The 12,774-nt window shown below is 45.9% G+C and overlaps 1 long non-coding RNA gene across 1 annotated transcript in view; it reads right to left on the bottom strand.

The window, feature by feature from the left end:
- Positions 1-12,774, bottom strand: part of LOC122806060 — a 137,446-nt gene that overhangs the window by 61,607 nt on the left and 63,065 nt on the right. The gene's annotated exons all lie outside the window — the stretch shown is intronic.

Below are 12,774 nucleotides of genomic sequence, written 5' to 3'. Positions count from 1 at the left end.
AATATATATATATATATATATATATATATATATATATATATATATATATATATATATATATATATATATATATATATATATATACAAACAAATACACCATAATAGATTCCCCCAGCTAGCTAAAAGAGGGGTAAGTGCCCTAGGAATACCACAGAGGAAGGAGGGTGGTATCCTGACTGCAGATGCATACCTATCGGACATCTACATTTATGGTAGGTACAAAACTGTACTATGTCCTTCAAGGATGCATCTGCAGTCCTAACATATGGGTAGAATACCATAGCCAAACTGGGGGAGGAGGTACTAAGATAAAGATGGTGTAGTTAAGATCACTTGCAAAACAGCAGTTGCAAAACCTGCTCGGGATCTGGAGTATAAAGGAAGATTATAATGCTTGGCAAATGTATGCACGGAGCTCCAAGTAGCAGCTTCTAAAATGTCTTTGGTAGCCACTCCTCGTAGGAAAGCTGTAGTGGTGGCTGTAGCTCTTGTGGAGTGAGGCCTGATATTTTCTGGAGTTGTTTTTCCATGAAATGAGTAGCAAAATCTAATGCAATTTCCTATCCATTTTGAGATTGTTTTGAAATTGCTTTTCCTTGCATTCCAGTTGCATATGCTACCAGAAGCTGGTCAGTTTTTCTGTTGGTCTTAGTTCTGTCCAGATAGTAGCGTAATTGTCTGTGCACATCCAAGGTATGTAGTAGTCTTTCCCCCCTGTTCTGTGGGTTGGGGAAGAATGTAGGTAAATGAATCGCTTGGTTCAATGAAACTCTGGAGACCACTTATGGCATAAAAGTAGGGTTAGTTCTCAGAGACACTCTATCCTGATGGAAGATAAGGAAGGGCTGTACTGCCATTAATGTCTGTAACTCAGATACCCTTCTTGCTGAAGTTATTGCAAGCAGGAAAGCAGTTTTCCAAGATAAGAACTGTAAGTTTGCTGTTGCTGCTGGCTCAAAAGAGGGAAGTGTTAACTTTTCCAGCACAAAGTTGAGGTCCCATGTAGGCAAAGGTGGTTTCCTTGGAGGCTTTACATTTTTGATTCCTCTCAGGAATTGCCTGAGTAGAGGATGAGAGAAGACAGGAGGATCCATGTTGTATTCTGCTGAAATTGCTGATGCATGAATCTTAATGGAGGAGTAGGACAGGCCATTGTGGAACAGTTCTGCTAAGTATTCCAGGATGTTTGCTATGTTTGCCAATGAGACATTTTCCCCTTTTGCTGTACTCCAAATGAGGTATCTTTTCCATTTGGCTGAGTAAGTCTTCCTTGTGGAGGGTCTGCGAGCCTCCAGGATAATGTCCTTAACCCTCTGAGATAAATCTGGGTTATTTTGTTTTATGCAATATTCCAAGCAGCTAGCTGTAGTGTTTTCAAGCTTGGATGTAGGATCTTGTAGTTGTTCTGTGTTAGAAGTAAAGGACATAGAGGTAGAGGCCATGCGTGTGTCCGAGACATGCTTCTCAGTAGCGGGTACCAATGTTGCCTCGGCCAGTCTGGAGCTATCAGGATTATCCTTGACTGATCCTCTTTGATCTTCAGTAGGACTTTGTACATCAAAGGAAGAGGTGGGAACGCATATGCTGTCAGGTTTTTCCAGCTGAAGGAAAGGGAGTCCACCCTCCAAGCAAGTGGGTGGTATGCTCTTGTGCAGAATTTCTTTAATTGGTGGTTGTGTGGGGAGGCGAACAGGTCTATCTCTGGTAGTCCCCATTTGTTTGTTATGGTTTTGAAGATATCTGGATGCAGCATCCATTCGTGAGCATCCGTGGTAGTTCTGCTTAAGGTGTCTGCTAGTGAATTTTCTTTTCCTGGTACAAATCTGGCCTGTAGTTGTATGTTGAGATTCAGGTCCACATTCCACAGGTCCATTGCCATCCGGCATAGAGGATATGAGTGTGTATCTCCCTGTTTGTTGATGTACCACATGACTGTGGTATTGTCCATCCTTATCAGCAGGTGACCTTGTTGAAGGAATGGTCTGAATGCCTGGATTGCATGTTTCACTGCCAGCATCTCCTTTTGATTTATGTGTAGATTCAGCTGGTCTTGTGTCCATAGGCCTTGTATACACTTGTCCACCATGTGTGCCCCCCAGCCTAGGTCTGAGGCGTCCGTGGTGATGGTCTGGCTTGGATGAGGTTTGTGGAAAGGCAATCCTCTGTTCAACTGACAGGCCTGAGCCCACCACAGGAATTCTTGCTTCAGGCATGGAATTATTGGAATCTGGGCTTCTAGGCTGTGCTTGTGCTGAGACCATACATTCCTTAGGTACCATTGCAACTTTCTCATATGCAGTCTGGCATGCGGAAATAGAAGTTATGTTCTTACCATAATGTTCCATGTTAGTTGTCTTCTTCTCGCCTTCTTCTTGCTGGATGGGTTCGGAGCCGACCTCGGCTCCGACTCGGCCACTCTAAAAGCTCGAGAGTTGGTTCCACCGGCTCGAGGCTCCCCTTATATCCCACAATGCTAGGCGAGAGTTACCTCAGATCTCGTTTGTAAGCTAACCCCAGCTTATAAAAGTAAAGAATAACTCTAAACAGAGTCCACCTCTAACAACAGGAAGAAAAAAGGGTGACCTACATCCTGAACCGGGAAATATGCACAATAGCATATGCCTAAGAAAGAGGTGGTAGAAAGAGAGGTCACAATCACAACTCCTCCTAGGTCTGTCCAGGCCCGGGGGAAGGAGGGTGGACTTAAGAAGAAGGCGAGAAGAAGACAACTAACATGGAACGTTATGGTAAGAACATAACTTCTATATGTTAAGTTGTCTATCTCGCCTTCATTCTTGCTGGATGGGACCAAGGCCCCTAGCACCTTGTCCCGGTGGCCTAACGGAACAGACTCCTGAGAACAGTGGAACCAAAATTAGCTCTATGCCTAGAAGCTAAATCCAACTTATAATGAGAAATAAAAGTGTGAGGAGTAGCCCAAGTAGCCGCTGCACAAATGGTGTCAATAGGCAGTCTGTCTTGGAAGGCTAAAGAAGTAGCCAAAGCTCTGGTGGAATGGGCTTTAGGTTTATTAGGCAATTTTGGTGTCTAATTTCATATACAAGGGAAATCAAAGATGTTAGCCATCTGGATAATGATACCTTTGAAACTGAAAGTCCCTTTCTGCTTTCCGCATAGGAGACAAACAGCTGATCAGATTTTCTGAATTGTTTTGTTCTATCCAAGTAGTACCTCAATTGACGATGAACATCCAGGCAGTGTAATTTTTGTTCAGACCTATTGGAATATTCTGGAAAAAGACAGGGAGGTCAATGCTTTGGTTTAGATTTGACGTCGAGACCACCTTAGGCAAAAAGGACGGGTTAGTTCGTAAGGATACTCTGTCCTTATGAAACAATAGATAAGGAGGTCGACAGCTGAGTGCTTGAAGCTCTGAAACTCTTCTAGCTGAAGTAATAGCTACCAGAAAAAGAGTCTTCCATGATAGCAATTTTAAAGAACAGGAGACTGCAGGTTCGAAGGGGAAGAATCAAAGAAGCAAGTACTAAATTTAGGTCCCAAGGAGAAGGAGGATTTCTTATAGGAGGTCTGAGAAGAAAACTCCTTTCAAAAAGGCTTTGCAAAGCTTGTGGGACATTAAGGTAGATTCAGAAATACCCACATGAAAGTTAGAAATAGCTGCCAATTGAACTTTAAGAGTAGAGGGAGATGAACCTGCATGGAAGAGTTCAGCTAGAAAATCAAGGACTAATTGGATGGAAGCAGTGAAAGGATCTATGTCCTTTCTTGAGCCCAATATGTGAAGCGTTTCCACTTACTCAAATAAATCTTCCGAGTGGAAGATTTATGGGAAGCTATCAAAATATCTCGAACAGAGTGAGATAATTGAGGAAGCCTGGCTAAGGTTGGAACTGGAGGAACCAAGCAGTGAGGTTCAGAGAGGGAGGGAGCGATGAAGCTGACCCGACTGATGGATCAAAAGATCTGGAACTAGGTCCAGATTCCACGGTCGCTCCAAAAGAAAATGATGTAGAAAGGGGAACCATACCTGTCGAGGCCAGTAAGGAGCAATGAGGATCAATGAGGCCTTCTGAGCGATAGCTTTCTGTATCACTTGAGAGATTAGTGGGAAGGAGGAAATGCATACAGAAGTCCCGGGCCAAACTTGGACTAGAGCGCCTCTGCTGGGTTGGCCTGGTAAAGGGAATAGAGTGAAATATTCTCTGCACTTGCTGTTTTGGGGAGTAGCAAAAGATCGCAGCAAGGCTGACCCCACTTGAGGAAAATTTCTCTCACCACAGAGTCTTTCAGAGACCACTCGTGAGGCATGAGGATTGCTCTGCTCAATTTGTCCGCAATTTGATTGGACTTCCCGGGGATGTGCGTTGCTATCAGAAACCGCTGAGAAGAAATCGCCCATTGCCACAGTCTGAGTGCTTCTCGACACAGGGGGGTATGACCTGGTTCCGCCTTGTTTGTTGATGTACCACACTACAGACATATTGTCTGTCTGATTGCAATCGTTCCCAAGGGAAGAGAGTCTTGAAGGGCTTGCAACGCTAAAAGCACTGCTCTCATCTCCAGAACATTTATGTGCAAGTGGCATTCGTTTGGTTGCCATGTGCCCTGGACCATCCTGCCCTGATAATGCCCCCACCCGATCAGGGAGGCATCCGTTGTCAGAGTAGCAACCAGAGGGTGGAACAAAGGGTCTTCCCAACAAGAGCTGAGGGAAGACATCCACCACATGAGATGATTTTTGCACTTGCGTGATCATAATGGTGTGAGACATTGGAAGTTCCTGGTATGACCATTGAGTAAAGAGCATCCATTGAAGGATCCGCATATGGAATCTGGCTAATGGAAGCAGGGGTATGGTCACGCCATAATTCCCAACACTTTCAGAACTAATCTGGCTTTGATTCTGTTGTTGTTGAAAAGGAGTGAGACCAGTTTGTGAATGTCTGTTATTCTCTGATGTGTTAGTCTCGCAGACATGTCTACTGTGTCTAGATTTGCGCCTATGAAAGTAATAGTACGACAAGGCGACAAAACAGACTTTTCGCAATTTATTGAAATGCCTAACTTTTGACAAATGCGAAAAGTGTAATCCCTGGCCATCAGAAGGAGATGCTTGGTGGGAGCTGTGAGGAGCCAGTCGTCCAAATATGGAAACACCTGGAATCCTTGTCGTCTCAGGTGAGAAGCTACCACTGCCATGCATTTGGTAAACACCCGGGGGGCAGTGGTGAGACCAAAGGGCAGGGCTCTGAACTGAAAATGACTGGTTCCTAGCCTGAAGCGGAGGAATCTTCTGGAGCGCCTGTTCATTTTATGTGATAGTACGCATCCTGAAGGTCTATAGAGCACATCCAGTTTCCTTTGCCCAAAAGGGGAAGGATGGATTGCAGCGTGACCATCCGAAATCTTGTTTTCTTGACTGATCTGTTCAAGATACTGAGATCCAAAATTGGTCTCCAGTCCCCTGTTTTCTTTGGAACTAAAAAGAACCTTGAGTAGATTCCGGATCCTTGCTGGTCTGCTGGAACTGGCTGAATTGCTCTTTTTGTAAGCAGTTTTGAAATCTCCAAAACCGCTAGATCCCTTTGAGCGGGTGGAACATATGGAAGGGATTTTTTTGATTGATTTGGAATGCGAAGAAAGGGGATAGAATAGCCTTCAGAAATGATGGACTGTACCCATTTGTCTTGAGTCAGGGATAGCCAGGCTTCTGGGTACAGTGACAATCTTCCCCCGACTGCCTCCGAAGATGGGCAGTCGGGCAACACCTCAGGGATGCTGAAAGGGCTTGTCAGGGAAGGCTTCCCGATTGCCCTGGTTCTGTGGACCCCCCCTGCCCCTAGGGCGACGTCTACCATTGTTATTCCCACCTCTGCCTCTGGCGGGGAAACGACTCTGTGCGTCAGGCGAAGTCCCTTGAGATTGTTTACGGAACCACATCTTTCCACCTTTCTGGCCTTTGGGGTAAGGCCTAGAAGGAGTAGAAAAACGGACTCCGACGGCAGAAAGGGTCTTGCCATCAGTTTCGCACCTAGTCAAGGTTTCTTTCACTTGAGGACCAAAGAGAGATGATCCATCAAACAGGGAGTTAGTGAAAGACGTCTTAAAGGGGTCCGCGAAATTACATAGCCGCATCCAGGCATGCCTACGTAAGGCCACACCTGTCCCTGCGGCTCTACTCGCTCCATCAGCCGCGTAAGAGAGAAGGCGCATGGAGGAGTTGGTTATGGAGTTAAGGGTAGCCAGCTGCGTATTCATCTTATCTTGAAAACCCGCAGCTGTAGGGTCCTTTAACATTTCACTCGCTTCCTTGATCAAGTCCCTTTGAAGACGAGTAAAGTGGCATAGGTAGTTCAGCGAACGCATGGTAAATGTCGCTGACGAGAACATCCGCTTCCGCACCTGTCCATGGACCTAGATTCCTTATTAGGTGGATGGACAGGTACTGAAGGATCAGCTAGCTCCTTCTTAGTGGCAGCAGCTACCACCATAGCATCCACAGAAACTCCTTTTGTTAAGAACTGTTTGTCTGCTGGTGCGTTATGAACTTGGAGGGCCTCCTGGGAGTGGGGTCCACTGAATCAGGAGCCGTCCATGCCTTCTTAGCAACCACCTGCATGAGGGGGTCAAGGGGGAGACACCCAGGAGGTAGAAGGGCGAGAGCCAAACGCCTCAAGGTACACAGATCCATCCTCCGAAGGGTTTAGGGCTGGCCAATTTCCCTCTGTTTCAGGATCTCTAGTATGTCTGCAAATGAGACATCTTCAGAAGGGGAACGGGGAACCCTCAGAATCATCCAAATCTGTGTCAGACGTGATGGACTCAGGTGAGTCAATGTGTTTCCTCTTACACTTCCTCTTCCGAGGGCTCTTCTGCCAAATCAGGAGAGGCCTCGGAAGAGGATGAAATCCCACAGGGGTTCCTGAGGAGCTGGCTCTCTGCGGTCCGGGATGAGGGAGTGAGTCGACTTGACCTGAGGCACCGAGAGGAGGGGCGGAGCCGACTGTGGAGTAGAGCCAGGCTCTAACACACTCTGCATGACCTCGAATGCACCCCTGTCAGGCAAAGCCAGAGGTCCCCGCTCCGAGAAGCTAAGAACCTCCCTCGGCACCGACAGTGATGGCTCCGAGGCCGATGTCAGAGCCGAACTCACCAGCCAAGCACCGAGAGGGAGAGGGGGGTCGGACAAGGGTCCGATGCCACTCATCCCCTCGGAGCCGACGAGGGAAGTCCGGCGCAGAGATTCTTCCAAGGAAGAAATCGGAGCCGACGACGGAGCCGAAGACAAATGTATCGGCTCCGACGCTATCACAGTCTCGGTTCTGACGCCACCCGGCTCCGAGCTCAAGAGAGTCGAAGGAGGAATATATTGATGGACCTGGGCAGGCATCGACTGATGAGTCAGGCTCTGAAGCATCTGGGCCAGTGCCTCGGACTTAAGAAGTCGACTCACTACCCTCTGAAGGTCATGATCCGACAGCCTCGATGACCTAGAGGAGTGAGATCTTTGGCTCCGTTCAGACAGCAGGGGAGATCCTGGAGCCGAATGAACGGAGCCAAGAGATGGTGACCTGGACCTCTTCCTAGTTGTCGGCTCCGAAGGTCTGGTCGGAGCCGACACGGAACTTAATACCTCGGCTCCAGCCGAGCCGAGGGAACCACAGAAACTGTGGACTGAGACTCATCGGCTCCAGCCGGAGCCGATGTAGGCAGAGGTTTAGAAACCTTAGGTCTCGGCTCAGTTGTCGGAGCCGAAGACCTAGATGCCTTAGAGGGCTTCCCTGTAGAAACAGAAAGGGAATCCTCTGGCTTGAGTAAGCCCCTTAAAATCAATTTATTTTTCTTTCCTGCAGGACCCTGGGGCTGAAGCCATGGCACACAGCACAGGAGTCCTGCAGGTGCAAAGGTCCCAGACAGTAGACAAGAAGTGTGAGCGCCTGTCAGAGACATTTTCTGACAGCACGCATCACACTTCTTGAACCGAGACCTTTGCTTCTTTAGACATAACTACAGGTGTAATCACACACACAGTCACAAACACACTAATTACACCCTGTCTAATTAAAATATATAATAAACCACTAACTAGGTTTAAGAGAAAAATAACACACACTCTCCACTAGGGAAGGAAAAGAGGCCTGAAGGCCCAAGGGAAGAACTTAAAGTTCTTGAGGGAAAAAAACAGGAATTTTAAAGAAAGGGGATAAGAATTTCTCTAAACTAAGGGAAATACGTAAAAATATTAAAATTAAAGGGGTTTTAATAGACCAAGTACACTAGAAAGTCACTTACCAAGAACCGGTAGAAAACCAACACCTCGATAGCTGTAGCGGCAAACGAGATCTGGGGTAACTCTCGCCTAGCATTGTGGGATATAAGGGGAGCCTCGAGCCGGTGGAACCAACTCTCGAGCTTTTAGAGTGGCCGAGTCGGAGCCGAGGTCGGCTCCGAACCCATCCAGCAAGAATGAAGGCGAGATAGACAACTTAACATTCAATATTATGCAGGATGCCATGTAACCCAGGGCTTGCAGGACTTTTCTTGCAGTAAGCTGAGTCTGTGTTGTTAATGTCATGAAATAGACTGGTAGTTGCTTTTGTTTTTCTTCTGTGAGAAAGGCCATCTGAGTTGATGTGTCCAGTTCTGCACCCAAGAATGTTATCCTTTGGGATGGTACTAGTCTTGACTTTTGCATGTTGACTGTGTATCCCAAGGCTTGCAGCAGTTGTATGACCTTTTCCAAATCTTTTGTTAATTTTGTCTTGTTGTCCGCTTGTATTAGGCAGTCGTCCAGGTATGGGTAAATTTGAATTCCCTGAAGCCTGCAATGAGCAATTACTGATGCCAGGCATTTCGTGAATACTCTGGGCGCAGTAGATAAGCCAAAGGGCAATGCTGAGAATTGATAATGCTCTGATCCTGCAAGAAATCTGAGGTGTCTTCTGCAATCTGGTTGTATAGGGACGTGCAGGTATGCCTCCTTGACATCTAGAGTCACCAGCCAAGACTCCTTGCCCAGCATGGGAAGAAGTTGCTGTAGGGTCAGCATTTTGAATTTTGGGACAATGAGGTATGTGTTCAGAGCGGACAGGTCGAGAATAGGTCTCCATTGATTTTCTTTTCTTGGTACAAGGAAAAGTCTGGAGTAAAATCCTTGGCCTTGTTCCACAGGCGGTACCTTTTCTATAGCTCTCATCCTTAGTAGGTTGTTGATTTGTCTTAGAGCGTTTGTTTTTTGGCTTGGTGGAAGGTTTGGCATTCCTCTCTTTTTTGGTAGAGTGTGGAAGTGAAACCTGTAGCCTTTGTCTATTGTTTGTAAAGTCCATTTGTCTCCTGTAATGTAATGCCAGTTTACGGAAAATAAGGCTAGTTTTCCGCCCAAGGGTGCTTCCAGTTGTTCCCTGGTAGGCGGAATCAGAGCCAAGTCATTGTGTCTGTCCTGTGGAAGTGGTTGTAGCTGAATCTGTGGCAGTACTTCTCTGGTTGTTGGGCTGCCACTGACGTCCCCTGTAGGCACCCCTGGATTGACCTCTGCCTCTTGGGCGTCTATTTCTGCCTCTCTGTGCTCTGGACGTGTCTGGAAAGGACCAATTCTTCGAAGGCCAATTTCTGCTAAACCTCGGAGGTTGGACCTGTAAGAAATCCTTGACTGTTTGGACAGATTTTGCTTTTTCTTCCACCTTCTTTAGAACCTGCTGTGCAGGGAGCCAAACAAACTTTGTTTCTCCATAGGAGCATCTAGGAGTTTTGACTTAACATGGTCTGGTAAGGATTGTTCTTTTAACCAGGCATGCCTTCTAATCACTGTTCCAGTCATAGCTGATCTAAAGGAAGCCTCCAGTGCATCATAGCCACATTTTAAGAAATGGTTACTGACCTGCTGAGAGTTATGTACCAAATCCTGAAGGGACTTGCGGTCTATAGGTTCAGGAGAGGACAGTTTTTTTATTTAGCTGGTCTAACAAAAATTCCTGGTACTGAATCATGTGAAATTGACAGTTTAAGGCCCTGGCCGAAAGAGTAGCAGAAGTATAAACCTTTTTACCCCATCTCTCTAATGCTCTAGATTCCCTTTCAGAGGTGAGAGGGTTTTTGGCAGAGGCAGCTGCCACAGCTTTGGGGCCCTGTGAAATGGTTTCAGGATCTGCAACAGGAGCCTTATACAAGTGGTAGTGTGTGTCCGGAACCCTGTAATATCTGTCAGGCTTGGCAGGGGCCGGAGGAAGAGAATCAGGGGCAGTACAGGCATCATTATATGCATCATCAACAACTGTTAGTACTGGAGGAATGGCTAAAGGCCTATGCTGTGGTAAATGTAAAAAAGTCCTTAGCCTTTTCCTTGAATCTGAAAAATCCTGCCCTGCCATTGAAAGTGTTCCCTCATAGCATGTAAGGTTTCCCCAAAAGAAAATTCTTCAGGAGGAGAAGCAGAAAGAATGGAGTCTTCTGCATCAGAATCCTCATAAGGGGAATATGGGCCTTCCTGAGGGTCTGTAATATCCGAGTCATCCGAGGAGTAGTCTGAAGAAACAGGTTCTGGGGGTTCAGTTCTAGGCCTCTTATCTGAAGGGGGTTGAGAGGCCCTGTCTGGGTGAGGTTGGGATCCCCTGATCAAAGAAATGAGGTCCTCAGCCAGGCTGAGCATTTGGGAACTAGAGGTAGGCCTGTGTGAGGGAGTTTTAGCAGGTAAGGCCTTAGAAGATTTAGCTGCTTTAGCCCTAGAAAAAGCCTTGATAGACATAGATGCAGGGGGTCTAGCAGCCCCATGTGCAGGGGTAGATATGTCTAAAGGAATAGTATCTGATAAATCCTGGGTGCCTGCTTCAGCAGGGGTAATTTCAGTCGCAGATTCAGCCATGCTCTGTGAGGCCTCAGCTATCGGAGGCATGCTTTCGGCCGAAGGAAGAACCGAGGACTCGGTTTCAGCCGAAACCGCGGACCGCGAGTGTCGGTCCTTTTCCTTACGCTTTTTAGCTAATTGTGAAGTCGGAGTCTCCGACGGCATTTTGTAAGCAAAAGCGGGATCAAAAAACTCCTCTGCAAACTCCGACCGACGTCTAAGCGTCCATCGGTTGAAGGAAGCACAGGCTAGACAAGCTGATACGTCGTGGTCTGGGCCTAAACAAGGAAGGCAGTAAGAGTGGAAATCCTTATGAGGTATTTGTTTCCCACAAGTTAAACAATTATTTACTTTGTCTGACATCGGCTGAGGCAAGAAAGAGTCCCCAACGGGTACTTAGCTTTTAGAAGTCTTCGTAGTAGAAATCTCTGGATCTGACCGACCGGCACTTGCGAACAGCTTCTGCTTCGGGCACCGCGCGGCAAGAAAGACTGAGGAAAATGGCGTCGGCTGATGCCTTTATACCCCAGCAGCTATGACGTCGGGTGAAGTGCGACATCAGCCGAGGCCAGACCCAGACTTTGGAATCCGGCCGACCGAAGGGCTGCCTGAGGCAGGACAACCCATATGTTAGGACTGCAGATGCATCCTTGAAGGACATCAGGTCACCTCGGAACAGCCAGTAGACTACTGATTAAAGAAGAGTTGTGTTAAATCTGTCAGGGTAGTAGAAAGATAGTACAGTTGTGTAAGCTACACTTACCCATAATAGTAAATGCTCAAATTCCCCACTGCTGCAGTTGCCTTTAAGCTATATGGGTTGTATCCTGCCCTTGATACAATAACCTGCCAGCTTCAGCCTTCCTCCCACACATTCATTCTAACTGCTGACTGGCCAGTCTTAAGGACTGAATGTTTCCACAGGACTTTCTTGCCCATACAGAGAGAAGACCATAACGGTCCTGAACTTGTAAAACCTAACAATGATAACTATATAAACAACACCATACTTTATACCCCAATTATGACTAAGAATAGGTGGGTACTACATTGACAAAACTGATGAATTTTCCTGTAGACATCTAGAATTTAGGGGAGGCAAAAACTATTGCAAATTGGAAATAATTGTTGTAATGTTATAAATTAGACAGAAGTGCCTGCTTTTAGGAAAATGCAGTGGTGGCAGTACTACCAAAGGAAGAAAAGGATGCATACAAACCAATTTCAATTGTAAGTCACAATTACAAGATAACAATGTCAATTGTTGTTAAAAGAATTGCAAAAATCTTCCCACAATCGATAAACCTGCATCAATGTGGTTTTGTGGAAGTTAGGTAAGTATGTGATAATATCAATAAAAAGTGATGCAGCAAGAATCAGAACATAAAAAAATGCAATTACTAATGGTTAGCTTAGATGTAGAGAAAGAATATGACAGGGTCTGCCAGGAGTTTATGAACAGGAGATATGTTTCCAAACATATTAAAATTAATAAAGGGAATATATGAAGGTTAGAAAGCAAGAATAAAGATGGAAGGGTGCTTTCTGACAGGCCATGTTTGAGAAGGACACATAGGCAGGGATATCTACTGACATTTTTGTTGTTTGCACTATATTTGGCACCCTTAGCTACGAAAACAACAGGTGCATAATGGGTATGGATCTCACAAAAAATTGATTCTGTTTAAAATGATATTATACCGTATTTGACAAACCCAGAACAAGGCATCTTCAGTCTAGTAAGCATTTTGAGACAGTTACAATAATTTTTGGCATACAAAATAAATGATGATCTCACAAAGGCAATAACTGTAAACTCTATGTCCTGAGAAAATATGTGCTTATTTGGGTCCCTATGAATTAATCAAACATTACAAGATCAAGCACGAAAGATTAAAAACTTAGAAGCTAAAAAAGAACAGTACCTTTACTATGTTGTTGCTCCACTGTGA

The sequence above is a fragment of the Protopterus annectens genome, chromosome 1.part1, assembly GCF_019279795.1.
Source record: "Protopterus annectens isolate FY-2018-M chromosome 1.part1, PAN1.0, whole genome shotgun sequence".
NCBI lineage: Eukaryota > Metazoa > Chordata > Ceratodontiformes > Protopteridae > Protopterus > Protopterus annectens.
This window is presented reverse-complemented; position numbering and strand designations above follow the sequence as displayed.